The sequence below is a fragment of the Perognathus longimembris genome, chromosome 2 (assembly GCF_023159225.1).
Source record: "Perognathus longimembris pacificus isolate PPM17 chromosome 2, ASM2315922v1, whole genome shotgun sequence".
Taxonomy (NCBI): domain Eukaryota; kingdom Metazoa; phylum Chordata; class Mammalia; order Rodentia; family Heteromyidae; genus Perognathus; species Perognathus longimembris.
Window position 1 is genome coordinate 50,803,963 of NC_063162.1, and position 26,784 is coordinate 50,830,746.

At 39.8% G+C, this 26,784-nt stretch overlaps 1 protein-coding gene and 1 long non-coding RNA gene across 4 annotated transcripts in view; both read left to right on the forward strand.

Moving 5' to 3' along the window:
- Positions 1 to 26,784, forward strand: part of Lrmda (leucine rich melanocyte differentiation associated) — a 1,039,777-nt gene that overhangs the window by 931,233 nt on the left and 81,760 nt on the right. The gene's annotated exons all lie outside the window — the stretch shown is intronic.
- LOC125346499 lies at positions 8,542 to 10,470 on the forward strand. Its single transcript, XR_007209946.1, has 2 exons — positions 8,542 to 10,253; positions 10,411 to 10,470. It is a non-coding gene; the product is annotated as an uncharacterized LOC125346499 (long non-coding RNA).

Consider the following 26,784-nt stretch of genomic DNA (forward strand, 5'->3'; position numbering starts at 1 on the left):
ACATGGGAAGATTTCTAGTCTTGGCTCCTTCTCAAAGTGCTTTTTGGTTTTGTTTTGTTCTTGTTGCAGAGAGCCTAGATTAAGATTTGAATTAATAGGTCAGCAATGGAGGAAAGGTCAGGGGCCACCTGAATCTTTGCATTGGGCTCCTTTGGTTTCCTCCTGCAGCAGAGGCGCCTGCCAGCTGAGATGGACCTATAATCTCCCTCCTTCCTCTCCGCTCAGCAGTGTAAGAAATGTGCTCCTGAGCTCTATAAAAAGAAGGCAATGTGAGAACCAAATCCAAGGCACCTATTTTTACTTGAATTAATTTGTTTGGACAGTTTTAACACTTGGAACATTTATATTTCCATACTTTATAAAAGCAAACATGCTGCTTCTCTAGCTGTAAATTTATCTTATGATATCGTAACAGCTGGAAACTTGTAGCCTGGTAGGATTTTGTTTCATATTTAAACAGCTTGAAAAATACGTTGGGAACAAGGTGTATTTTACCCCCGTATCTCTGTGTATTCTCTGCTCTTGGATTAGGCTAAACAAGGAGGGGTGACAGTCTTGGAAGGAAAGTAGCAAGCTCTTGGATTTCTATTAGCCTTGCATTGTTAATTGCCTCTCTCTTGCAAACACAGTTCCTACAGATGCTGAGAACACGTGGAGCTCCTTCCTAGGGGATCATAGTCTCTTTCCAAGGGGAAGGAGAGCTAATAGCAAAAGCATCTTTTGTTGGCAAAGGGGTTTCTTATGTCTTTAAATCTTTGTTCACAAGTAATTGACGAAGATCTAACAGCCTTGAAGGAAAAGGAGCTGATGGTATCACTTTTTAGTCCTAGTATTAGCTAGATGATTTATGGTGTAAAATTAGCCACTGCATCCTCTCATTACCGGTGCTGAGTGATTTCTGCAGGCAGTAGGAGAGTACTGTAGTGTGGAATTAGAGCTGGGTTTGTGGCTCTTCCATTGTATCATTTCCTTCCAGGGAGCCCTTAGAAGGATTTGGGGGAGGATGAAGATTTTTTTTTTATTTTCTCTATTCTATAAAAAATAAATATTAACTCAGGTTGATATGTATGAAGCAGTGTAGACTTTGGAGTTTCAGATGGGATCATTAAGTGATTTCAAATGCTTGATTGTCCCCAAAAACCTCACTGGCCTCAGCAGGTTTCCCCACAAAGCTTTCTGAGTTGATTTTCCCCCCTTTGAGTAGAGATTATCTACTATCATTTGGATGCTTTTTCTTTAAGGAATTCAAATCCTTGATTGATGTCAGGGATACTAGAAAGACTTTGATAATTCTAAGAGTTCATAATCCCTATTCATAGGCTGACCTTGATCATTTACAACTGGAGCTTTATCTCTCTCTAGTTCTAGGCTAGACCCTGGGAGGGGGGAGCAGATTAACCTACTGTCAGTTATTTAAAAATGGGTGTGAGAGAAAAGATCTAAATAATTTCTGAATACTCAGAAGAGAATAAGCAAGAATAAGCTGGTGCCTCGGGAAATGAACTTAAGTGTTTATGGAGAAATATTCTAGAGGTCATGGATGTAAAAGAGCCTGTAACTAGTCTCTCAAAAGCAACTCTGCTGAGCTACGCAGTGTTCGTACAGCATTTACATGCATGTGTATGCACACTCATGCACATGCACGCATGCACCAATACTGGTGCTTGAAATCAGGGCTCAGTGCTTTACCTTAGCATTTTCGCTCAAGACTGGTGCTCTACTACTTGAGCCATACTTCCACTTCTGGCTTTTGGGTGCTTACTTGATATACGAGTCTCACAGGCTTTTCTGCCTGGGATGTCTTCAAACTGGAATCCTCAGATCTCAGCCTCTTGAGTAGTTGGGATTACAAGCCTGAGCCACCAGCACTCAGCTGTTGAGCCAGATAGAAACTCAGTTCTCACCTTTCATCAGCTTTTTTTTTTCCTTTTGGATGGCTGTGCTCTTTGCACACAGACTTGGGGCTGGGAATGTGGCTTAACGGCAGCGTGCTTTCCTAGCTTGTGTGAAGCCCTGGGTTCAATTCCTCAGCACCACATAAACAGAAAAGGCCAGAGTGGCACTGTGGCTCAAAGAGGTAGAGTGCTAGCCTTGAGCAAAAAGAAGCCAGCAACAGTGCCCAGGCCCAGAGTCCAAGCCCCATGACTGGCAACAACAACAACAACAACAACAACAATAAAAAATTCAAGTCTGACCTCTCCTGCTTGCCCACCCTGGAACTCCAGAAAGGTTCTAACATCTTGTATATTGCTCAGTTTTCTCATTTTAAAAATGGATATAACAATACTTTCCTCTAGAGCTGTTGTAAATGTGGTATCCTTAGAATAACACAATACCGTGTCATGAATATATCCTGTCATTATCATTTTCCCATTGGCTACCTGGTAACCCCTGCTTGGTACTTCTTGTTGCTGGTGATGTGGGAGAAATGATGGATATCCAATACATTGGGAAATATGCCTAGTGCTTATTTTTGTCTTATAAAACTTGACTATAAATATCTTCCCCACTTCCCTTATATTTTAGATCCAATATATATATATAAAAGCTGAGCCTTCCAAACTTCTGTAGGGATGGACCTAGGCCCTGTGTATATGCTTCTGCTTTACCTGTATGTTCCTCTTAAGATCTTCACAGAGCCTTGAGCTCAAAGTCTGTTGACAGTGGAAACTAGATGATCGAGAAGATCCTCCTAGCAGGTTGCAAATCATCATTCCCACCTCCAATTTCCCTGTCTCCTGTCTTACCAACACTGGTGCTGGAAGATAACTTAGAAATACTGTTCACCCGTGGTTTTCACCCAGAGCAATGTGGAAATTGATTCCCAAAGAAACGAATGAGTGTGAATTATTAGAGGAACAAGTAGGGAAACAACAGGGCAGAACTACTGGTCGACCTCAATCCTGGCTTCTGAGTCTTCTCTATATATGGAAGTATAGTGTAAAACATTAAATATATATGTCAAAACTTTTCTGTTTCTCTTAACAACAACAAAAGATGTGGAGAATAGTGGTCTGGTGCATACTGTTCCTTTTCCAGAATGGTTGGTCACGTGTTCTTGATATTGCAGATTAGTCATAGAAACTAACCTTGAAATCACTGTTTAGAATCTGATTACACTACACAGGAGATACTAGAGGCTGAAGTCTCTTGCCTGAGTGTTTCCATCTTCTTCCCTCCATATTCTTGATGGTTCCTTTAATGACTACAGCCCTAACACCTGGTGACCCAGACACCAGCACTCATGGCTACCTCCCCAATGACAGAGCTCCAAGTGTCCAAAGCAGGAAGATAAGAAAGAACTGCTAGAGGAATCATAGTGGGAAGTGATGCACAGAAGTTGAGCCACATTGAATTTAAGTGTAGGTGAAGGGCCACTGTGATTTGACCAGCCAAGTTGATCTCCTGGTCCAGGTCCACTGTGGGCAACCACAGTGATCTCTAACTAATGTGTCTGAGGGCGCTGAGTGCCCTCTTGCAGTTATCTCTTTATGGGCATCCCTGCCTGGAGCTTCCAGCATACCAGCTGGAACCTCTTGTTCTTTTATTCTATCTCCTCCTCTGTTTTCTGTCTCTGTGTCATGTCAAATTATTGTCAGGTGGCAGACACAGCACCCCCAAGTACAAAGGTATTAGGTTTCAGGACACAGGCTGGAAGGAATATAATAATAGGAGCCAGAACTGGGCACAGATCACTTAGCCAGCAAGGAAACAGCTAATAAGTGTTGTTAGCGGTTTCCATGAGGGAGGACCTGGAGTACATTTCCTGGACAGGCAGGTGTAGAACAGCCTGTTCTGAGGTCCAGTTACAGACAAGCTGGTGCGATTAGTATTGATGCCTGTCACTTTCTGGCTGCCAAGCTGTTGGGTTTTTGAAACACCAAAGTCTCTAGTTATCTGGTAATCAACACTGTTCTCAAGAATAGGCCTGGGGAAACACAAATAACCTTTCCTAAACATTAACTAAGGCTATGGATCATGTTTTCATTTTTGTTTTCCTTTTACTCCAATGCTTCCATTGCTCTAGCCTGGTTTTTACCCAGTATTTCCGGGTAGCTCTCCTCATTTGTCATGGAGTCAAGTTCTCACTGTCTCAGAATGAGCCAGTTTCAATTCCTTATCCTGGGATGGACACAGATGGAACTGGAATGACTTGGATGGTGGTACAGGAAATAGGAGTGTTTGCATGTCAAAACAGAAATTCTACCCCTCACCCCCGACAAATACTCCCCCTTCCAAATTCATGGTGGATGCTTAAGCTTATTGCTGTCCCACTCCACCTCACCTCTGTTGAGAACCTTTTAAATCTCTTTAAGACCATAAATATTAAAATCCTAAGGGATTAGTAACGGGAGAATAAAACCATCATTCATTTTCTTGGAAACTGTTTTTCTTCTCATCTCCTTTTTAAAAATTCCTCATTTCAAAACGTTAATATCTTATTTCTCTTAAGTGTCAATATTCTAATTACAGTGAACCCTGAACAGGCATCACCAATGAAAATGAGTTTTGTCACATTAAAATAATTTTAATCTCTGCTTCTTTGTCTCTTCTCCTCTTTCCTCCTTTTATTTCTCTCTCCTTCTTCTTCTCCCTCTTCCTTTCCCTCTCCCTTTTCCATTCCTCTCCCTCTCCCTCCATTTTTCCTATTTCTTTACATCTTACCCTTAAAGGGCAGAAAAAGAAGAATCATGATTGATTTTATTTTATGTGAAGAACAAATGGGAATGGAGGATGCACAGAATATTTTATAAATCAGATCACCATTTTTTACAAATCAGAATACTTTACAAATCAGTTAATCCCCCATTTTCCTATCCACCTATCTTGCAATCCAAACTACAATAAATTCTACTCTGAAGAATTTATTATAGTGTATAACAAGTAGTTTATCATTATAGTTGTAATAAACCCTACCACTGAGGCTCAGGATACAATGACAAATGAGATTGCTATTCTCAAATAATTCAACATTATGTGAAAGAAACACTCAGTACTGGGTGCCAAGTGATATTTAATGAGCAGTATGAACACATGCTTATATGTATACATACACCTATACCTACGCATGCACCTATAGCTGCCACCTAGCCCAAAGTATCTGCTTGGCTTTTGAATTTTCCCTTCACTTTTGGCTTAGTAAAATAATTATTATTGCTAATAATCAGATACTGTGTTTAGTGTTACGTTTATAAAAATAAATAAGATACAGTACCCTTTTGTTTTTAAGATTCTCATGAAATAGTTTGGATTATGTCCTCACTATCTTTGTGATCCATGGACTGGGCCACTCTGGTTGAGTTTAACTTTATACATTCATTCACAGCCCTCTATGATACCTGTCCATTCCCAGTTCTCAGGAAAGGAAGGAGGACATCATTGAACATTCACTTCTGGAGTCATCCAGATGTTTTTTTTGCAAAAGCCCCTCTCCCCCGCCCCACTTTGCAAATAAGAATACTAGGGCTCTGGAGGAGGTGATATGGCTTTTTAGGCCATATAAGAAGCCATTAGTAGAACTCTACCTTAAGTCAGGGTAAGAAAATTCTTTCAGCAGGGGACTCCCCAAATGTCCTCTTATGAGGCCTGAGAATAGCATTAAATCCCCTGAGCTCGGAAAGAGTTTGTCCTGAAAAATCCTTCCCAGAGGGAAAGGGAGAGTCTAACCTACAGGGAAGGAGCTAGAAAGGCCATCCATAACTCTTGAATCAAAAACTGTTTCATACCAAAGCACTTTACCTTTGTATTCTTCAGAGAGGGCAAAACAAGAAAAATGAAAGGAGACTAAATTCCAAGTTATCTACTAACTACATTTCCATGTCATCCTTCCTTGTGAGAGTACAGGTGAGCCCTGCTCACCTTGTCCTTGGTGAATGCTTTCACTCTCCTGAGCCGGTGGGTGGTCCTTGGGCCTCCCATTCATTGGCAGCACCGATTTTGTAAATCTAGTCCAGAAGCAGACATCAAGAGTGATGATTTCTCTCCTGGGTCTTTCTAACACTCATTGTTGTGACAACAACCATGATAAAACAGATGATAAAAAAGATTTTTTTTTGTCCAGATGGATTATTTGGTTTAGGGGAAACTAGATAGACTAAGCAAAAGCTTCTACTGTGGGTGTTATTAGTTGCTTCGTGATTTTTTTTTTTTTTTACTGTAATCCCATCTGTTGGCTCAGAAATAAGAGAAAGTGCTAGGCTTTAGTTATGTCAAAACACGCTATGTTCTGTGTGCCTTTTGATGGACTGAGCGCCCACCGCCCTGCTGATGTCCTACCTGTCCATGTCCCCATGGGCTCACATTGAAGCCAAGAAGCAAAGAGGCTCAATGTATGAAATGGGGGGGTCATTTCCATCTCTCATAGTACTGAATGACAAATACAGAGAACATTAACATTTTGTTTAAGTGAAAAATAAGCTTGTGAAGAAAAGGCTGCTGGGCTGTGAAGATAGAAAATGAGGCAAAAGTTAGGTGCCCGGTGCCCTCTCAGGCTATCCATGAACACCCAGTCCATGTAGGGTGTCAAGGGAAGTCCCTGAGGAATTCTGGGCGGGTGGTGGGGAGGGCTCAACACAACAAATCTCAGTGCCCTCTGTGCCTTCTCTGCTTTTCATGAGGGACCCTCCCGCAGCAGGGGACAGACCGCATCTATTCACGTGGCTTCTTCAGATGTGAGCTGCTGAGTGACAGAGACAGGCTCCTGGCTCTTGAGCTGGCACCTGTGTAGAGGATGTGTGTCCAGGGATGGGACATTCCCCCTTCTGCTCTCTCAGATGCTCACAGGTTCCAGAGATAAACAGGGCCATTTCTAACTCTGTCTTGGATATTCACTCACTTTATCTTTGGCCATGGAATGCTGACAAATATTCAATACGGTTGAGTGACCTTCTGTAGGTCAGAGCAGTCTCTGTTCTGATTGAGTTTAGAAAACCCATAAATCTGGCCAAGCTTTCAATTTATCAGATGGATGGGGCTTCTTAAGGGAGACTGCAGCCACAGTTGGTGGGGCCTACGTGCGCTCTCTCTACCTGCCTGAGCTGCCGCTCTTCTCCATTCCTCACACTGGTGTTACTGCTTTCTCATCTTTGTGGCTTGAGCTTTTGGTCTTGTAGGATAATGAGGACACAAACCAGGTGGTGTTTTAGTCATTGCAAGGGGCTCATGCATAGACTGACTGAACAAATATATAAAACAAAGGAGGGAGGGAGGAAAGGAAAGATAAGAAGGAGGGAGGGAGAGAAGAGAAGAGAAGAAGAAAAGAAGAAAGGGAGGGAGGAAGGAGGGAGGAAAGAAGGAAGGAAGGAAGGAAGGAAGGAAGGAAGGAAGGAAGGAAGGAAGGAAGGAAGGAAGGGAGGAAGGAAGGGAGGGAGACAGAGAGAGTAGAGGGAGGTAAGAAGAAAGGATAAGAACAGCTGAATGAAAGAAGCAGAAAGCTGGACTGAATGGCTGACCCAGGCTCAGCCAGTCTCATTCCTCCATTCTGACAGCTTAGTAGGCCAGATAATAAAGAATCCTTTTGCAGCTGTTTTCCTTCAAGTTATAGAATTTTAAAACAACAAAGGAAATTGGAGATTATCTGTACAGATGAAGAAACTGATGTCCAAAGAAATTAAGTGACTTTTCCAAGGTTAAAGAGATATTTGTCCTTAGAGCTAAGATAAGAGGAAAGCTGCTTCCCATACCTTAGTCTTGTTTATTTGTCTGTTTTCTGAACTTCTAGGAAATAGTTACTGAGGTACTACTGTGCTCAAGTTGCGGGCAGGCTTCTTTGCAGCCAGGGGCCTGAGTGGATCATGAGCCGTGAATTTAGATGATGTGTGTCTGGTGGAGAAAACAGAAAATGTGGACAAATCAAGAAGGAAAAATGGGGAAGCATAGGTCCAAGGACATTAATATGAAACATTCAAGTGTGCCTGATATATTGTAGCTATAAGCCAAAGGAAAGGAAATGCTTTCTCCAAGAAGCCATGGGTAGAACCCTAGATGTTTGGGGGTTAGAGCACTGGTCTGGCATCAGGAGGCCCTCAGTTGATGCCCAATGCCTAGAGAAAGGGGAAAGAGGGCTAGTGCATCTGCTACCTTGCGATACTTGCACGTGTCTGCTGGCTTGACTGAGTTCTAGCAGACAAGACTCTGGATTGAGTCTCACTCCTGCTGCCAATGTAAGGAATGCTGATAACTGGTAACACTTACTCCAGGACAATCTTCCACTAGAGAGCTTTCCCTGCTTGCTTTCTTGGGTCTTTATATGACATATTGGGCTTTGTTGCTTGTGTTCTGAAGCGGAGCCTGAACTCCTAGGGACATAAACTCAGGAATGTGCTCAGTTGAGGATTTGTCCAGCACTCCAGCAAGTTAGAGTAACTCTGTGCCTGGTGGATCTTGCTTTCCCTTATTGCAAAACACCCAGAAGTCACATGTGTCCAAACTAGTGTTAAGATGCAGAAGCACTGCAGAGTGTTGGTCTGGCTGCAGTGTGGCCACTCTGTGCGCTGTATTGTTAGATAGAAATATTCCATGGCTTTACACACGCATGTGATAAGTAGCAAGGAAGAACCAGGTTTGGGATTTTACGTATCACACTGAACAGAGGCTCCAGAAGCTGAGGTCCCTAGTTGGAGGCTCTTTGCATATTTTATGGTCAGTCGAATTTGATGACCCTGAAGAATACATTATTTTATTTATTACAGGTCTCAAACAATAGGTTTTGATTTTTGTCTTTTAAACGTACAATGCTCATTGCACGACAGAATTATTGTTATTAGTATTATTAGCCTTGGAATACTGTTAGGAAATTTCTGCTACAAGCATTCTGGGGAGATACCACTATTTGAGTTGGGCATCTGGGAGAGATAGACAAGCTCTTATTATAGCATGGAGGATGGGGAGATTACCTGGCCAAGTATCATTTCAGGTTGTGGCAGAAAGAGATTAGCTCCAATTTATCGCCGCTCACATTTTCTTCCTTCCCCCAGTTTTCTGAGTGTCATGGAAATGATATTTGTGAATCCCAGAGGCCTCTCACAGTGATGTCAGCTTAGAGATCCTCCCAGATACATCTAAATGTGGACATAAAAATGTAATGGGAAGAAATTGAAAAAATATCTGTTTCTTGATTCTTTATTACTGTGGAGTTAAGAAAGCTATTTCTCATGCTGTTTCATAAATTTGAATCCAAATGTATATGTTAATATGTACTCGGATGGCTTTTGGATGATTCACACATGTAGATTTTTTATATAGTCTCAATTTTCTAGCAATTTATTGATATATTATTTACGCAATGTGTATGTGAATACCTTCCACATTCTCTGTTGTCAAATTGGTCCTAAGTGAATGATGATAAGTTAAAATAGCTATGTTTGTGATTCATACTTGGTATTTGAACTCAGTATTTGATTTGGAAAAATATAAACATGAGCAAAATTAATCTTTGGCTACATACTTAATTAATGTTTTGTCTAAATTAAATTCAAGTCTGACAAAGACAAACGGATTTTTTTCTTCCAGTTCTCATACTATCTGTGTGATACAGAAACACATGGGTAAAATTCAGACTGAAAAAAAACAAGACTTTAAGCTTCAAAGAGAATGTTTTAACTTCATGGACGGTTTAAGGCAGGAATGCTCAAGAGGGAATGGTAGAATTTAGACACATGATGTTAATTTGTTTTCTCATATCACCATTACCTTGATTAGTTAGGGCTCATCAAATAATTTTTGCCTGGGCTGTGTTTGGGTTTTGTTTGTGCCTGGTATGCTCTTCTCATTCAGAAATGTGGTTCTGACCTGGTGCTGCTTAGTCCTTAGAGAGGATCTGGCTGGAAGGTGTGATTTCAGCTAATGCAAAGGAAATACTGTCTCTGTGGTTCACATGGATACAGTGAGCCCCCTCATCTCACTCAAGTGAGTGTAAACTACTGGTCCAAGCCCTTTGAGTAACCTCAGGATTAGACCCGAGGTTCAGAAGTATTTCTAGATCCTCTCTGCTGAAGCCAGGCATCACATTACTTGGTGCATCTGAGGTGCCATGAGAGTTTGGCAGTAGTGGTAGTAGTAGTAGCTCCCTGTGGTGGATAAAGAGATATGGCTGGAGTCTCTTGTGGAAACCCTCAAAACATCACAAAATCCCGACATCTCAGACATCTCAGAGGCAGTTAGCATCTTGTCTTCTAAATGATCATCTGCCAGCAGGCAGGTTCTTTAAGCTAGAGGTTTTCAAACTGGAGATTATAGACGAATCTTTTTGTGTGGTCTTTATTTATTTATATATATATTTTATTATCAAGCTGAATTACAGAGAGGTTACAGTTTCATACATTAGACATTGGATACATTTCTTGTACTGTTTGTTACCTCGTCCCTCATTCCCCCCTCCCCCTTTTCCTTTCCTCACCGCCCCCCCATGAGTTGTGGTCTTTAAAGATGTCACCTGTGTTTATCAAAAATGCAGATGCCCATGTTTAGACCTTCAGGTCTTCTTCCTGATAGTCATTACACAAGCTTAAGTAATTGACTCTTTACATAGATAGTTAAGTTATGGACGATGCATCAGTTAAGAGCAGGCTATCAGGAGCCACTGGAGGAGAAGATGCCTGTGTACACTAAAGGGAGCAAAGAGAGAGGGGTAGTCTGGAAGACCTTCTTGGAAAAGCTGGAAGTTGGGAAAAACTCACTAGCTATATAAGATTCGTTCAGTACTAAATGAGATAAATCCTATCATTGTGGACAGATTAACAAAACAACATAGATCACTTTCATTGGCCGAATAATCTTCTATAGTCATGGTTCAGGCTAAATATTGAGGGTATTTCCTCTCACCTTAAAATAGCTTCCCTTTCCCCACTGCCTGCTCTACACATGAAATAGGTCAACTTTGTCTCAGTTTTGCTGAGTTCAGTGGAACTGTCTCTAACTGGCTTTATAACTGATCTTGGACAAGGCAATTAGCTTCACTTAGTCTGATTTCACTCATTTGTACACTGGGAGTGCAGTGGTGGGAGATTTCAGATTCCTTTTAGGTCTAACATTCCATTTGACCCAGTTAAATGCTTCACATTATTACATGACTGGAAATGGGCCAGGTCAAATGATGTCCCTTCAAGCATAACATCAGATCCAGCTGTACACTGGGAAGATGGATATTAGACTGCTCAACTTATCATCATTAGTCCCATCGTCTTAGAATGGGAATGCATTGTACTTCATATCTGTCATAGTTAGTATTTGCAAGTCTCAAAGCCTGTGAGATTATTCACATATTTATTCCTGTGTACTGCATATGCCATCCAACGTGTCCCCTTCATCATGTGCCTGTGACACTATAGTGAACAGAAAATCTCCATCAGCTGACTCCTGACAGTGTATTATTTACAGTGGTGTCAAAATGCTCTACTTATAATTGACTGGGCTCGTAATAAACCAACTCAAGAATCTTTTCTTCTCATATTCCTTCTCACTGGCAAATCCCTCACTTGTGTTCCTTCCATCAGCAGCTTCTTCATTATTTACAGAGGAGGGGAGCATCAGCAGATGGTGCATAAGTTATTTTGTAAGGGGATTCTTTCATCTTGTGAAGTTCTGTCTCTTTCTCTCAGTCTCTCTCTCCCTCCCTCTCTTTCTTTCCCTCTCACTCCTTCCCTCCCTCTTTCTGGCTTGTGATTTTGTTCTGGTAATTAAGGGTGAGGAAATGAAGTACAAAAGACTTAGTTCCTACACCAAACAATATGCTGTTCATTTCCCCCCAACTTTAAGTTAAAAATGTGGAATAATGACTAATGATTGAGTAGTCAATTTCATTTTGTATTCTCATTTACTATGCGTGATCCTCCAAGAAATAACTAACTCTCTGAGTGTCACAGTGATATAAGGTCCTAACAAATATTTAGCTCATAGGAGTATTGGCACCATTAATGAAAGAATAAAGGCAAAGAGCTAAATCCAAACTAAAAACAGTGAGCAACCTAGGCCAAAACACTAAATCACTATCTTTTATGTATTACAATTCACCAATAGACTCTTCTAAAATCTTCCTCCACCAGAGAGGCCTTAGAATTGAAGAGAGAGAGAGAGAGTCATGGAGTACAGCAGAAACACTCCAACAGTTCATGTACCTGCCCTGCTATGCTTTCCACTCCTCTGTCTTGTGCTACTTCCTTTTAGCCTATTTTCTAAGGCTCCTCCTTAAGCTTTATATCCATGCCATATCTGGTTCTGTCCTAACCTTAGTTAATAATTCTTCTACTTCTATTTCATGAAATAATCAAATGGCATATGTCTTATTGGTTGCCTCTCCTATACTCTAGTAAGCTAGAAAGGCCAGCCATGGGCTTTTGTGGCACCATGCTTCTTTTTTTTTTTTTTTGCCAGTCCTGGGCCTTGGACTCAGGGCCTGAGCACTGTCCCTGGCTTCTTTTTGCTCAAGGCTAGCACTCTGCCACTTGAGCCACAGCGCCACTTCTGGTCTTTTCTATATATGTGGTGCTGAGGAATCGAACCTAGGGCTTCATGTATACAAGGCAAGCACTCTTGCCACTAGGCCATATTCCCAGCGGCACCATGCTTCTTAAAGCAGTGTTTTCATGGTTATCATGGTTCCTTCCCATCAGCCAATGAAGTCTGCTTCATCCTGAACATCCAGAAACATTGTGCTGTGATATTCTCAAATGTCTACAGACCAAGTTGGCTCATGATAAATATGGATTTAGGCTACTTTTTCTTTTTTAACTCAAATTACTTAGACTTAAAAAAGACCACTCTACGTAATTCATACAGATTAGTGTAAAACTTTTGTTCTGAAGGATTGATAGTTTGGCATGCAGAGTAAATTTGCAATTGTTATCCCTGTATGTGGGTATTCTGAGAAAAAATTAAGATTATTAAAGCAAAAGTGTTTAAAAGAATGAAATGATGAAGCAAAAAGTTCCTGAACCTGGCCACTAGCAACTGAAAATTATTGAGCACTGTCATGTGACTTCAATACCAGACCTTTAGTTTGATTCCAGACATGTCAGGTCGAGTTTCCCATAGGCTCACTACTATCAACTACCTAGATTTCAGTATATCATGCATCATGGGGTGATATTTTAACATGTTAGGGGCTGTCTTTGATAGACGCTAGAATAGTTGAAATCTTTTGAGGTCAATAGGTCATTGCTTCTATGAGAAATTGGAATTTGACTAATTTAATATTGTCTCTTTAGGTATTTGGGGGGGGGGGCGGAATTCTTTTGTTTTTGTTTTGTTGTCTTCCATAAAGTATCTTTTAAATTCATATAGTGGTGAACTCAGCTAATATCTTTGTGTGTGAAGAGGGGATACTAGGCCTCTAACTCAGGGCCTTGTGCTCTTATTTGACTTTTTTGCTCAATGCTGGTATTTTACCACTTGAGCCACATCTCCACTTTTGGCTCTTTTCTGGTCACTTGAGTTAAGAGTCCTGTGGGTTTGTCTGCACAGGCTGGTTTGAACCCCAATGCTTAGATCTCAGCCTCATGAGTAGCTAGGATTACAAGCATGAACCACCAGCACCCTGCTCAACCAGCATCTTAATATAACAGATGATGAACTCAGAAGACACAACCCAGGGCTAGTGAACAGCAGAGCCACTAGTGGCATCTATAAGATGGTGGTGCCTTCTTTAGATCCTGACTCAGCATCATGCCACCTCCTTCTTCCTAGAATTGTGACATAGGTTCCTTGCCTCTAAACGTAACTCACCCAAGATAGACAGGTATGGTTTCAAATGCAACAATCTGATGGGCACATACATATATGTTTGGCTTGAGGGTCTTTCTATTTTGCTTTCTTTTATACATTTTATTTTTGAAAATGCTTCCATATTTAGCTGATAATAGTCATCTTTCTATTGACTGTCCATTACCAGTGCCTAATCTTTGCTTCCTGTCTCCTGAGTGTTGTCCAGAGGTAACAGGGATGAAAGCTTGACCTGTCTAGAACTAATAGTACTAGATTGGATTATGTCTGCTTGTTCTCTGAGGTATCAAGATGGCAAACACACATATAGGCCATGATATTTGTAATAACTAGTATTGTATTATAAAAAATTAAAGAGACTTAATGGATGAAACTATCCTCAATATCACTTTGCTGGTTGTCAGAACAGTGGAGCTTAGAGTTTAAAGTGGTTTATCCACATTTATGCTACAAACATAGCTTTGCCTTTTCCAGACATGTCAGGTCGAGTTTCCCATATGCTCACCACAATCAACTACCTTGATTTCAGCATATCATGCATTCTGGGGTGATATTTCAACCTGTGAGGGCTGTCTTCAATGGATACTAGAATAGTTGCAATCTTTTGAGGCTAATAGGTGATTGTTTCTATGAAAACTTGGAAATTAATATTTTCTCTTTGAGGGGTCTTTTGTTTTCTTTTTCCATAAAATATATTTTAAATTCATGATTGTTGACAACCTATAAAGAACAAAGAAAGAAATGACTATGAGTTAAGCCTGACTTTGGAGAAGATGACACAAATCTTTCTAGGAGAAGTCCCTGTCTATTCTAGGCCTTGGATGGATGACTTAAGTCAGAGGGTAGGGAGACATATTGAGGTTGGTTAATAGACAAGAAAAATTTTCTTTTGTTTGTTTTTGCCAATCCTGGGGCTTGAACTCAGGGCCTGGGTGATGTCCCTGAGTTTCTTTTGCTCAAGGTTAGCACTCTACCACTTGAACCACAGCTCACATCTGGCTTTTTCTGTGTATGTAGAACTGAGGACAAACCCAGGGCTTCATGCATTCTAGGCACGCACTCTACCACTAAGCCACACTCTCAGCCACAAGGAAGTTTTTACTCAAATGAAAGAAAGCCCAAGTGGATAGCAGAACAGTTGAGCCCAAATGCCCTTGCTGGCATTCACGACTCCACAGTGGATAGTTCTTTACTTCTCATACCTCTGGTTTCCAGTCCATCAAATCCAAGTTTTGTGTAGCAGAGTGTTTGCTTTTGCCCTCATATGTGAGAAAAAAAAATCTGGCATTAGAGAAGAGAGAGTTGAGGGTGAGGTTTCACCTGGCAGAAATCAACCTTGTCTGAGTCTGTTCTGCTGTCCTGAAGAACTGTTAGGTTTATCTCTCTATTTCAAGTTTTCTCTCTAGCCTAGCCCAGAAATGACTATAAAGGGCTTGCTTAGAGGAAAGCCAAAAGAGGAAGTGTTATATGTTGGGAATCTCAAGAGCTTAGGTAAAATTGAGAAATTGAGAGCTGAGTCTAAGCCTTGGTCTAAATGGAAAGCTAGCAGGTCAGCAGGAGTGAGAGAATTTGACTATGTACCAATTCTCATTACTTTTGTGAAAGTGGAGCAGTGCCTTATAGTTCAGCTTTATTAGAAACCTATCCTCTTTGCAACTTTGCCAAAGAATCTATGTTCTGATAACATGGTTACACTACCTAACTAAACTTGAATTTACCCCCAGCACATACAGAGAAAGAGTTTAAGAGTCTTAGAAATTCTACTATTAGAATTTAAGATGGTAAAAATAAGACCAAGCTCTCTATACTGACAACTCAATTGGGAAGGAGATGTGTGTGTGTGTGTGTGTGTGTGTGTGTGTGTGTGTGTTCAGTGTGGCAGAGGGTGCTTCTCTGTTGTCCCAACTCAGGACACACAGCAGTAAATTATTCATCTGCTGGATTCCCTCACAGCTGTGTTGTACCTTCTGTCACGTCAACTGTCTGTTGGGAAAGCCTTGGAAAATATAGATGGGATTTGTTCTTCAGGAAGTTCAACAAGCCAGACTGGGGAGAAGACACAGAGGGGGAGATCTGAGTCAGGTTTTTCCTTGGGATAGCATTGTGTTCAATTCCTGCCAAGGATGAAATTTGAAAAACTTGCTACATTCCCACGGATAGACTAGTGACAGCATGGAGCAAGGGGAAGCTATAAAAGTCGCATGTTTGCTTTTTCACTGAACGTTTAAAAAGTGTACAGAGGAAAATGTAATGACGATTACTCCTGTTTCCACACTCTGAATATGAAAAACTGCCAACATCTTCCCATCTTCATTACAGGTGATTTTTATTAAGAAATCAAAGAAGTTCCTCACACTCCTTTCCCTAATCTTGTTCCCCTTTTGTTGCTTCCCCAAGGCAAAATTTGTATTCAGCTCAATTTTATCCACTTACTTTGAGCATCACAGTGCGGACATTGGCTTGGTGCCTTTTATTACAGTAGTGTGACCACTCACAAGTATCCTTTGACTTTTTTTTTAAGTTGGCCAGCCAGTCTTACATTGAGAACTACTCATGCTGATGAGGGTATAGAGTCCATTCATTTTTGCTGCCATATAGTCTTGCAACAATGCAACACAGTTAATTTAGTGACTCATCTTGCTTTGATAGCTTCTAAATTTTTGGTACTAACACCAGAGCTGAGTTATACATCTATGTGTGTCCATCCTGGGACACAGAAATATGAGAGTTTTTGGTTTTGATTTTTGATTATATGCCTCAAATGTCTTCCTAAAAATCTATAGTTCCTTTTAATAATACTATTTTATATAATCATTTGCACTTAGCTATTGAGCCTTTGTGATCCTCTCCTAAGAATATCCTCCCTTGGTTTCACAGTGTAAATATCTAGAAACCTGTATAATTTATCATGAATCAGTGTGATATTTATCAAAATGAACTCCAGGAAATGGAAGCAAGAGACATTTTTTCTTTGCTGCTGTTTTTTCTTTACCTTTGTCTTATTTGTTTATCTGTCTTTAGGAGGGTGGGGGGCACAGAAAGGATGGGACAGAGGGTGAACAAATTCATCAGTGGTACTCACTGGACACTATGTTGAAAATGAACTATACAACTTGGAGGTGGGGACAGGAGGGGAAAAACTGGGAGAGAGGGAGGGGAAGGTGTGGCATTGTCCAAAAAGAAATGTACTCATTACTAGACTTATGTATCTGTAACCCCTCTGTATATCATCTTTACAATAACAATACTATCTATCTATTAAAAATGTGTAGTTCAAATTTGATTTCCAAAGTTACTGCAGAAATATACAATTGAGGCATTTTTTATTTCCTTGTATCCTTTGCAGAAAAAATATAGATTTTTTTTCATTTCCTTATTGTCAAAGTGATGTACAAAGGGGTTACAGTTTCATACATAAGACAATGTATACATTTCTAAGCCACGTTCCCCAGCCCTACTTGTTTATTTTTTATTTATTTTTAGCCAATCCTGGGGATTGAACTTAAGGCTCGAGCGCTGTCTCTGAACTTCTTTTGCTCAATGCTAGTGCTCTACCACTTGAGCCACAGCAGTACTTCCAGATTTTTCTGAGTAGTTTATTGGCGATAGAGTCTCATGAACTTTTCTGCCCAGACTGGCTTTGAACTGAGATCCCAGAGAATATAATTCTTATATAGTGATTATGTCATCCTTATTGTATCCTTATTTGAATCATTATTTCTTTATATTCAGACTTTTCCCTCAATACCAGCAGCTTTTGTATAATTGTCATTCATATTCATTTCTGTGTTCCTAATGCATTAATCATTCCCATCAGAAGTTTATGGATTTCCTTATGTATTTTTGTTGTTGTCTATTGTGTTTTGTGCCCGTACATGGCTCAAACTTAGCAAACCTCTCATTCTCACTCCTCTTTTTGTCACGAAGCTGTATCACTTCAGCCTGTCTGACATTTTACTGTTTAATTAGAGATGGGGTTATGCAGACTGGCTTCCTCACTCTTTTGAAAGATTTTGGATTTATTTTATTATGTTTTCTAATTTATTCATTTAGCCTGTTTTCTACTTAAGTTAATTTTTTTTTAATTTACTGCTGGTGTAACTTACTCTCAGTATTTTACATTTGGAACTAATTCCCTTATTGCTACATGTTTTCCTGTTAAGTGCTGCTTTGACTACATCACAGCAATTGTGTAGCTATTCTTGAACATTTATCAGTTGAAGTATTTTGTAATTTCCATTAAAACTTCCTTCCTAACTCATAAATTATTTAGTTATTTGCTCTTTGGTCCCTTAGTCATGAAGTTACTCTTACTTTTCTATTTTTGATTACTAATTGAATGGGATATGATCACAGGCATGATCTGTTTGAAAGTTTTGAGGGTTTATGTATACTTTAGCACATGGCCAACCTTTCCAGACATCTGATGTGTGCTAAACAATAATGTATGTTCTCCAATTTCTTTGAACTCTCATGTTTGCTTCTTCTATGGTTTCTCCTTCTAAAAACTCTTTTAAGTACTTGTGCAAAGGTGTTGCATTTGTGAGTATACTATATTCGATCAATGTAACCCCTTTCAACTTTTGCCTTGACTTTTAAAATAGTAACATGGATTCTGTCTCTTAGGCCCCAGACCTCCAAGCCATCTTTAATTCCTTTTTCTCACATGATGTGTCATTTGTGTGTGTGTGTGTGTATGTGTGTGTGTGTGGTTGTACGTGTGAGTATGTGTGTGTGTGAGATTCACATAGCTACCTTTCAAGTTCCTTTGAAAGAGCTTCTTGTAAAAATGCCTTTCCTGACCACCCTGTTTAATATAGCACGCCTGAATACTCTTGTTCCATTATTATCTCCCCCATCTCACTTTTTGTTATAGCAGGCTTTCCTCTCATTAATGTTCAAAGTCCATAATAAAGTAATCTTGCCTCTTTGACTCACTGCTATTTCATAGGATCTAGGAAACTATAGGCTCAGTAGGAATCAGTTGAATGGCTTGGGGGGAATTTTTTACTTGGAATTAGTGTTCTATCAACAATATCTTCAGTCATAATTTCTAATTCTGTCCCTTAATCTTCTACATTTAAGTTCCTCCATATATCTGTGTTTTCTATGAAGGTGTTTGTCTCATTACTACACTCAGAATTATTTCCTTAATATTATCTCCAGTTCACCAATTTGCTCTTTTACAGTGGGAACTTCTGGGTTCATTCCATTGATGGTGTCAAAATTTCATTATCAGTCATTCAAAATGTTTATATCTACATCACTTTACTATTTTCTTAAAGATTATTATTTCTTGACATGTTTTTAAGGCTATTCAGAGTCTACTACCTGCATTTTTGCAGAGGAGGACATATCATCACCATTTGGTGATATGTCTTTATTGAGTTTTGAATTTTTTAGATTGCTGGTTCATCTGGAATGAAAGCTATCTTAAACATTTAGAATATTCATCATTGTTTGCAGATTTTTCAGTAGCTTGATATAGACACAGGTTGAGTGTTAGTAAGCTGGGACTCTGGTTTCTTAGTGATAAAGGGGACATTGAAGAAGAGGACACCAGTAGCTCATCACAAACTGATCTTGTAGTTGGCTCATCTCTTAACTGTGTTACATTCTCACATGGACATGGTGTGTCCTTGTCTTGTCTCTTTTCCCTTCATAGGCAGGGAGACCTTGTTTCCTCCTAGTCTCATTCTATGAGCTAGCTCTGTGAACTAAATCAAGATTGCATCCTTAACAACCTTTTCATTGCCTTTGTATGTTGCTTACTTTAATAAGCCAGTATTTTCTTCCTGTTGTCTGTTTTAATATTTTCTTGGTTTACAGAAATAGTTGTCACATACCGGGTGTGGGTGTAGCTTGGACTTTTTGAAATTTCAGCTATATTAGCTTTCTTTTGTAGAATCAAGAATGAGGCATTGTGTATCCAGATTTATGATGCCATCTTTGCAAGAAATCATTTGAATTTATTTTAAATGCTTTAGTTTGTAAAAAATGCCAATCATAATAGACTTTGAAACCATTGAAAAGCATATAAAATGTTTAAATAATTAAAAAATACTACACAAAAATAATTGCAGTTAAGATACCTATGGACTGCTATCAATGTTTGCTTCTCACTGAAAAGGATTCATGCTCTGTGTTTGATTTTATGTTCTTCGTTTTTATACCAGCCATTATAGGGTGGATTTAGCATGCCATTAAATAATCTTCAAAAGCGATTTTTTAACAGCTCCTTAATGTCCCACCATATGGAGGTGCTATAAAAACATAAATCATTCAAATTTTTAAATATCTCTCTTAGCATAAATTAACATGTAATTACTGAGCAAAGGAGTAGGAGTATTTTTAAGGCACTTGATACTTAGTGACACATTTCTATCCAAATATGGTATTTCTAATTTATATTTCAATGGCATAACACTTCTCAAGCCAGTGCTAAGTATGGTTTTTCCAACTTTACCAGTTGGGTAGATGAGAAAAGCTATTTATGTTTGTGCTTTGGAAATTCTCTGTAACTTTTCTTGATATTTCTTAATTTCTAATTATAAATTTATTTTCTTTAAATAAAATGCTATGTTCCATCACTGTGGTTGCTTGGAGAACCAATTTTATTTATTTATTTATTTATTTATTTATTTATTTATTTATTTAATGCAAGTTCTGGGGCTTGAACTGAGGGCCTTGAGGTTCTCCCTTGATTTTTTTGGCTCAAGATGGGTTTTCTATCACTTCAGCAACACCTCCACTTCTGGCATTTTTTTTTTATTAATTAAAAATTTTTTTGACAAGGTGTTGTGCAAAAGCGGTATAGTTAACATAATAGGGCAGTGTGTACATTTCTTGTGATATCTTACACCCTGTTTTTCTTTCCCTTCCCTAGATCAGGTAGACATATATACAATACACAGTGTACCAAAAACATACAGTAGACACATGGCTTACGCCAAAGGAAATTCACCTAGGACTTTAAATGTAACGTCAACAACAGAGTATGCTTATCCTTGTCTTATATGAACATACATACATAGCTTTTGAGCTATTGTGATCCACTGAGAGGTCTATTTTTGACCTATATGTTGAGTAGTTGTTTGATTTTAGTTACATAATGTAGGGTCGCTGACCCAAATCTGTGGGAAATACCATTTGACAAGAAATTTTGGTTTTGCAGACCTGGTCTCTACTGTCTCCCCCTCCCCCCACCTTAACAGTCATATATCAAGGAGATCATGCCCCTTTGTTTTCTGTGTTCTAGGCTTGTCTCGCTCAACATTATTTGTTCAAGTTCTGACCATTTCCCTGCAAATACCAATATTTCAACATTTCTAATCACTATGTAGTATTCCATTGTGTAGAGGTACCGTATTTTTTAGATCCATTCATCTGTGGAGGGGCATCTGGGTTGTTTCCATATTTTGGCTATTGTGAATTGTGCAGCAAAAAACATGGAAATGCAGATGTCTTTTTGATATCTTGGGACCTGTTGTTCAGGATAGATGCCTAGGAGTGGTATGGCTGGGTCATTGGGTAGGTCTATGTTGAGCTTTATGAGGAACCTCCATAATGTTCTCCAAAGTGGTTGTACTAATTTTCACTCCCACCAACAATGGAGAAGGGTTCCTCTTTCCCCGCACCCCCTCCAGCATTTGTCGTTGCCTGAGTTCAGAGTATAGGCCATTCTAACTGGAGTGAGGTGGTATCTCAGGGTTGTTTTTATTTGCATTTCCATTACTGCCAGGGATGTTGAACATTTCCTCATGTTTCTTTGCCATTTTTATCTCTTCTCTTGTGAAGTCTCTCTTTAGCTCCTTTGCCCATTTCCTAATTGGTTTACTGGGCTTGAAGGGGCTTAGTTTTTTGAGTTCTCTGTAGATGACAAATATTAGGCCTTTGTCTGTTGCTGTGCTGGTGAAGAGCCTTTCCCATATGGTTGGCTGTCTTTCTAGTTTGGTGGCTATGTCCTTAGCTGTACAGAAACTTTTTATTTTGTAGTAGCCCCATTTGTCAAGTCTCTCCCCTATCTGTTGTGCCCCTGGGACTCTATTCAGGAAGTTCTTTCCTGTGCCTATTAGTTCTAGTGTCTTTCCTCCTCTGTCCTTCAGTAGTTTCAAGGGTTCAGGTCTGATGTTGAGGTCCTTGATCCATTTTGAGTTGATTTTGGTGCATGGTGATTGGCTAGGGTCTACATTGAATTTTCTGCATATCCTGCCCAGTTTTCCCAGCACCAGTAGTTGAAGGGGCTTTTTTTCCCATTGTATGTCTTTAGCTCCTTTGTTGAATATCAGCTGACTGTAAGAGTGCGGTTTTATTTCTGGGTCTTCATTTCTATTCCATTGGTCTTCAGGTCTGTTTTTATACCAATACCAGGCTGTTTTTGTTATGATGGCTCTACAATAGAGCTTGAAGTTTGGTATTGTGATACCTCCTGCACTGCTTTTTTTTGCCTAGAATTGCTTTGGCTATTCTAGGTCTTTTGCTGTTCCATATGAATTTATGAGTTGCTTTCTCTATTTCAGTGAATAATGTAGCTGGGATCTTGATAGGGATTGCATTGAATTTGTATAACAATTTGGACAATATGGCCATTTTCACTATATTGATTCTGCCTACCCATGAGCATGGGAGGTCTTTCCATCTCCTGTGTCTTCTTTGAATTCCATTTTTAGATTTTTATAGTTCTCATTAAATAGGTCCTTTATGTCTTTGGTTAGGTTGATCCCTAGGTAATTTATTCTTTTTTTAGTTATTATAAATGGTAATATTTCCATAATTTCCTTTTCTGCTTGTACATTGCTGGTGTACAGAAAAGCTGCTGACTTTTGTGGGTTGATTTTGTATCCTGCTACTTTGCCAAAATGGTTTATTAGGTGTAGGAGTTTGGGAACTGAGTTTTTTGGGTTCTTCAAATATAAGATCATGTCATCTGCAAATAGGCATAGCTTGATTTCTTCTTTGCCGATGTGGATCCCTTTGGTGTCCTCCTCTTGCCTTATTGCTATGGCTAGGGATTCCAGCACTATGTTGAAAAGAAGTGGGGAGAGTGGGCATCCTTGTTTTGTTCCTGAGTTTAGGGGGAATGATTTTAGTTTCTCCCCATTTAATACGATATTAGCAGTTGGTCTGTAGTATATGGCTTTTATTGTTTTGAAGAATGTTCCATCTATTCCTGTTCTCTCCAGAGCTTTTTTTTCTTTTTTTAAATTAAATTTTATTGATAAGATGATGTGCAGAGAGGGTATAGTTACATAATAAGGTAGTGAGTACATTTCTTGTCATATTTGTTACACCCTCCAGAGAAGTATGGATGTTGTATTTTGTCAAAGGCATTTTGGGCATCAACTGAGATAATAATGTGTTTCTTGATTTTAGTTCTGTTGATGTGTGGTGAATTACATTAATAGATTTACAGATGTTGAACCATCCTTGTGTCTGTGGGATGAAGCCTACTTGGTCATGATATATAATTTTCTTGATCAGTTTCTGGATCCTGTTAGCTAATATTTTATTGAGGAGCTTGCGTCTGTGTTCATTAGTGATATTGGTCTGTAGTTCTCTTGTTTTTTTTGTTGGGTCTTTGCCTGGTTTGGGGATGAGTATAATATTAGCTTCATAGAATGAGTTTGGGATTTCTCCCTCTGTTTCTATTTCGCAAAAGAGTTTGAGGAGTATTGGTATTAGCTCCTCACTAAAGGTTTTATAGAATTCATTGATGAATCCATCTGGGCCTGGGCTTTTCTTTGTTGGGAGGCTCTTGATTACTCCCTGTATCTCGCTGTAAGTTATTGGTTTATTTAGTTATTTATTTCTTCTTGATTCAGTTTGGGCAGTTTATAATTCTCTAAGAATTGATCCATTTCTGTAAAATTATTGTTTCTTAGTGAGTAGAGGTTCTGGAAATAGTTCCTTATGAATGTTTGAATTTGTGGTGTATATGTTGTAATTTTTCTGGTGGAGTCCCTGAGTTTATGAATATGAGTCTCTTCTCTCCTTTTTTTCCTAAGTCTTGCGAGGGGTCTGTCAATTTTATTTATTTTCTCAAAGAATCAACTTTTAGTTTTATTTATTTGTTGAATGGTCTTTCTATTTTCAATCAGATTAATCTCTTCTTTAATCTTTGTGCTCTCTCTCCTCCTAGTCATTTTAGATTTGATTATTTCTTGTTTCTCCAGATGTTTTAGTTTCAACATGATGTTATTCACCTGCTCTGCTTCCATTCTTTTAATGTGAGTGCTGAGGGCAATGATCTTGCCCCTCAGTACTGCCTTAGCTGTGTCCCATAGGTTTCTTTGTGATGTATTTTCATTATTGTTGGGCTTATGAATTCATTAATTTCATCCTTAATTTGGTCTGTGACCCAAGTTTTAGATAACAATGAGGGGTTTAGTCTCCAAGTATTTGTATAGCCTCTGTGGTATCCTTTGTTATTGAGGGTTACCTTGATTCCACTGTGGTCAGATATAATATATGGGATGACGTCAATACTTTTGTATTTGCTGAGGTTCTTTGTGTGGGCTATGACATGATCTATTTTGGAGTATGTTCCATGGGCTGCTGAGAAGAAGGTGTATTGTGTCTCTATAGTGTGAAAGACACTGTACAGATCTATCAGATCCATTTGGGATATGGTGTTACTTAGGTCCTCAGCTCCCTTGCTAATCCTCTGGGTGTTGGATCTGTCTGTTGGAGAGAGTGTAGTATTAAAGTCTCCCACTATGATTGTGTTTGGGTCTGTCTTACTCTGTAGTTCTGTGAGAATTTGCTTGACATATGTAGAGCCTCTTTTGTTCGGTGAGTATAGATTTATCACTGTGATGTCTTGATTCTGGGTATTTCCTTGTATTAAAATGTAGTGCCCTTCTTTGTCTTTTTGAGTTGATTTTAATTAGAAGTCCAGGTTGTCTGAAATCAGGATGGCTACTCCTGCCGTTTTGGTAGGTGCGTTTGCTTGGAAGATCTTGCTCCATCCTTTCATTTGGAGCCTGTTTTTGTCCCTTGCTGTAAGATGGGTCTCTTGAAGACAAGAGATAGCAACTTTTTGTTTACAGATCTACTCTGTCAGTCTGCTCCTCCTTATCGGAGAGTTCATACCGTTTATATTCAAAGTGATCATAGATAAGAGTGTTTTTTCCCCTCCATTTTCCTGTTAGGCTGTTTTTCCTTTCCCTTTTTTCTTGTATTTATTGAGCTGCACTTCCTGTTGGGCTCTGGCTATTGTAGTTTCTTTCTGTTTCTGTCTGGAGGTCCTGTACATATTCTGTTGGGCGGGATTCCCCTCTTAGAATTCGCTGTAAGGCAGGTTTTTTTATTCACATACTCCTTTAGATCCTCTTTTCTTTTCTATGGAAAGATCTGTTTTTTCCCTCAAAGGTGAATTCTAGTTTTGCTGGGTATCTAATTCTGGGTTGGCAATTGTTGGCCTGGTAGGCTTGGATTTTGTTCTTCCACACTCTTCATGCGTGGTAGATTTGTGTGGAGAGGTCTGCTGTGATTCGCATATTTTTCCATTGTAATATAGCCCTTTCTTCATTTTGGCTGTATTCAAAATTTGCTCTTTATTCTTGAGATCTGAAGTCTTGATTATTATGTGCATGGGCGAGGATTTTTCTAGGGTCTGGTCTGCCAGGTGTCCTTTAAGCTTTGATTATTTGGGTGAGGTCCCTTGTGAGATTGGGGAAGTTTTCTGCAATAACTTTATTGAAAATATGTTGTAGCCCTCTGCTCTGGTACTCCGCTCCTTCATCTATTTCAGTTATGCACAGATTATATCTCTTGTCTTTGTCCACTATCTCCTGGATTAGTCTGCCCTGGAGTTTTACCATTTCTTGGAGTGTGGTAATTTTCTGGTCCTTATCGGCTGCATTGTCATCCAAAAGAGAGATTCGGGATTCAATATGATCAATTCTTTGTGATGTAGCTTCGAGTGTGGTGTTTATGGATGACAGCGAGCTGTTTATGGTTGCCAGATCAGCTCTCATCATGGAGATTTCTTCTTTTAAAGAGTTGCATTTTGAATCTATTTTTTCATGCATTTTGTTTCTCAAGATGGTAAGGTCTTCTTTAACGGAGAAGTGCACTGTATCCATTTTTGTTTCCATTTCTTTCTTGATTTCCTGTAGATTTTTCTAGACTTCCATTCTAAGCTCCTGTATATGTTTTCTGAATTCGGTCCTGAGGCTTTCGATCATTTCTTCTGTCTTATTCTCATTTGATTTTTTACTCTCCATCTCCTCTTTAGTCGTACTACTTTTTGGAGCTGACGAGATGGCTTGACCTTTCATGAAATTTGTAATATTTCTTTGTGATTGGTGCATCTGGAGATCTGCAGGTGGCAACCTTGGCTTGGCTTTGTGCTGGTTCCTGCTGGTCTGTCAGTGGAGACTTGTTTGTGTCCTGGCTCTGGGTTTGTGTTTGGCTGTTGAAACTTACTGCCCAGTGGGTGAGTGTGACCATCTCCATTGTTGCTGAGGTGGTCACCCTCCCTGCACTTGGGGGTGGGTAGGTTCTGTGTCTTTCTCTGCAGGACTGTGCTCTACTGCTGTGTTGTGCTGACCACAGTGTGCCCCTGATGGGGGTTTGCGGGTCACTGATTTAGTGTAGTGTGGGGACTTTTCTCTTCTTTGATTCTTTTCTCACTAGGTACCATGGTCAAAAGAGCTCACCTCTCAGATTGAGAATTGCTGCTGAGAGGCGGCTCGCCCACCTGTGCGGATTGCTCCTGTCGGAGCAGGTGTTGCTGTTGAGGGGTGGCCCGCCCACCTGTGCGGAGTGTGCCTATCAGAGCAGGTGTTGCTGCTGAGGGGGTAGCTTGCCTGCTTGTGCGCTCCTGTGGGGGGTTGGGCAGGAGATACTCCTGCTGGAGTGCTAGCACGCTGGCCCTCTGTGGGGCACGTGCATGTGTGCTCTAGTGCTTCCTTTGGGGGCATGCTGCCCTGAGTTGTTGGAGGGTGCTTGTGCCCTCTCGCGAGTCTGCTGTGGGGGGTGGTATGCGTGGACCCCAGCAGGTTCAAGTGTCTGGGCGCAGGTTGGTGCCCACAGACTCTCTGCACCTCTGCTATGAGGGGGGGC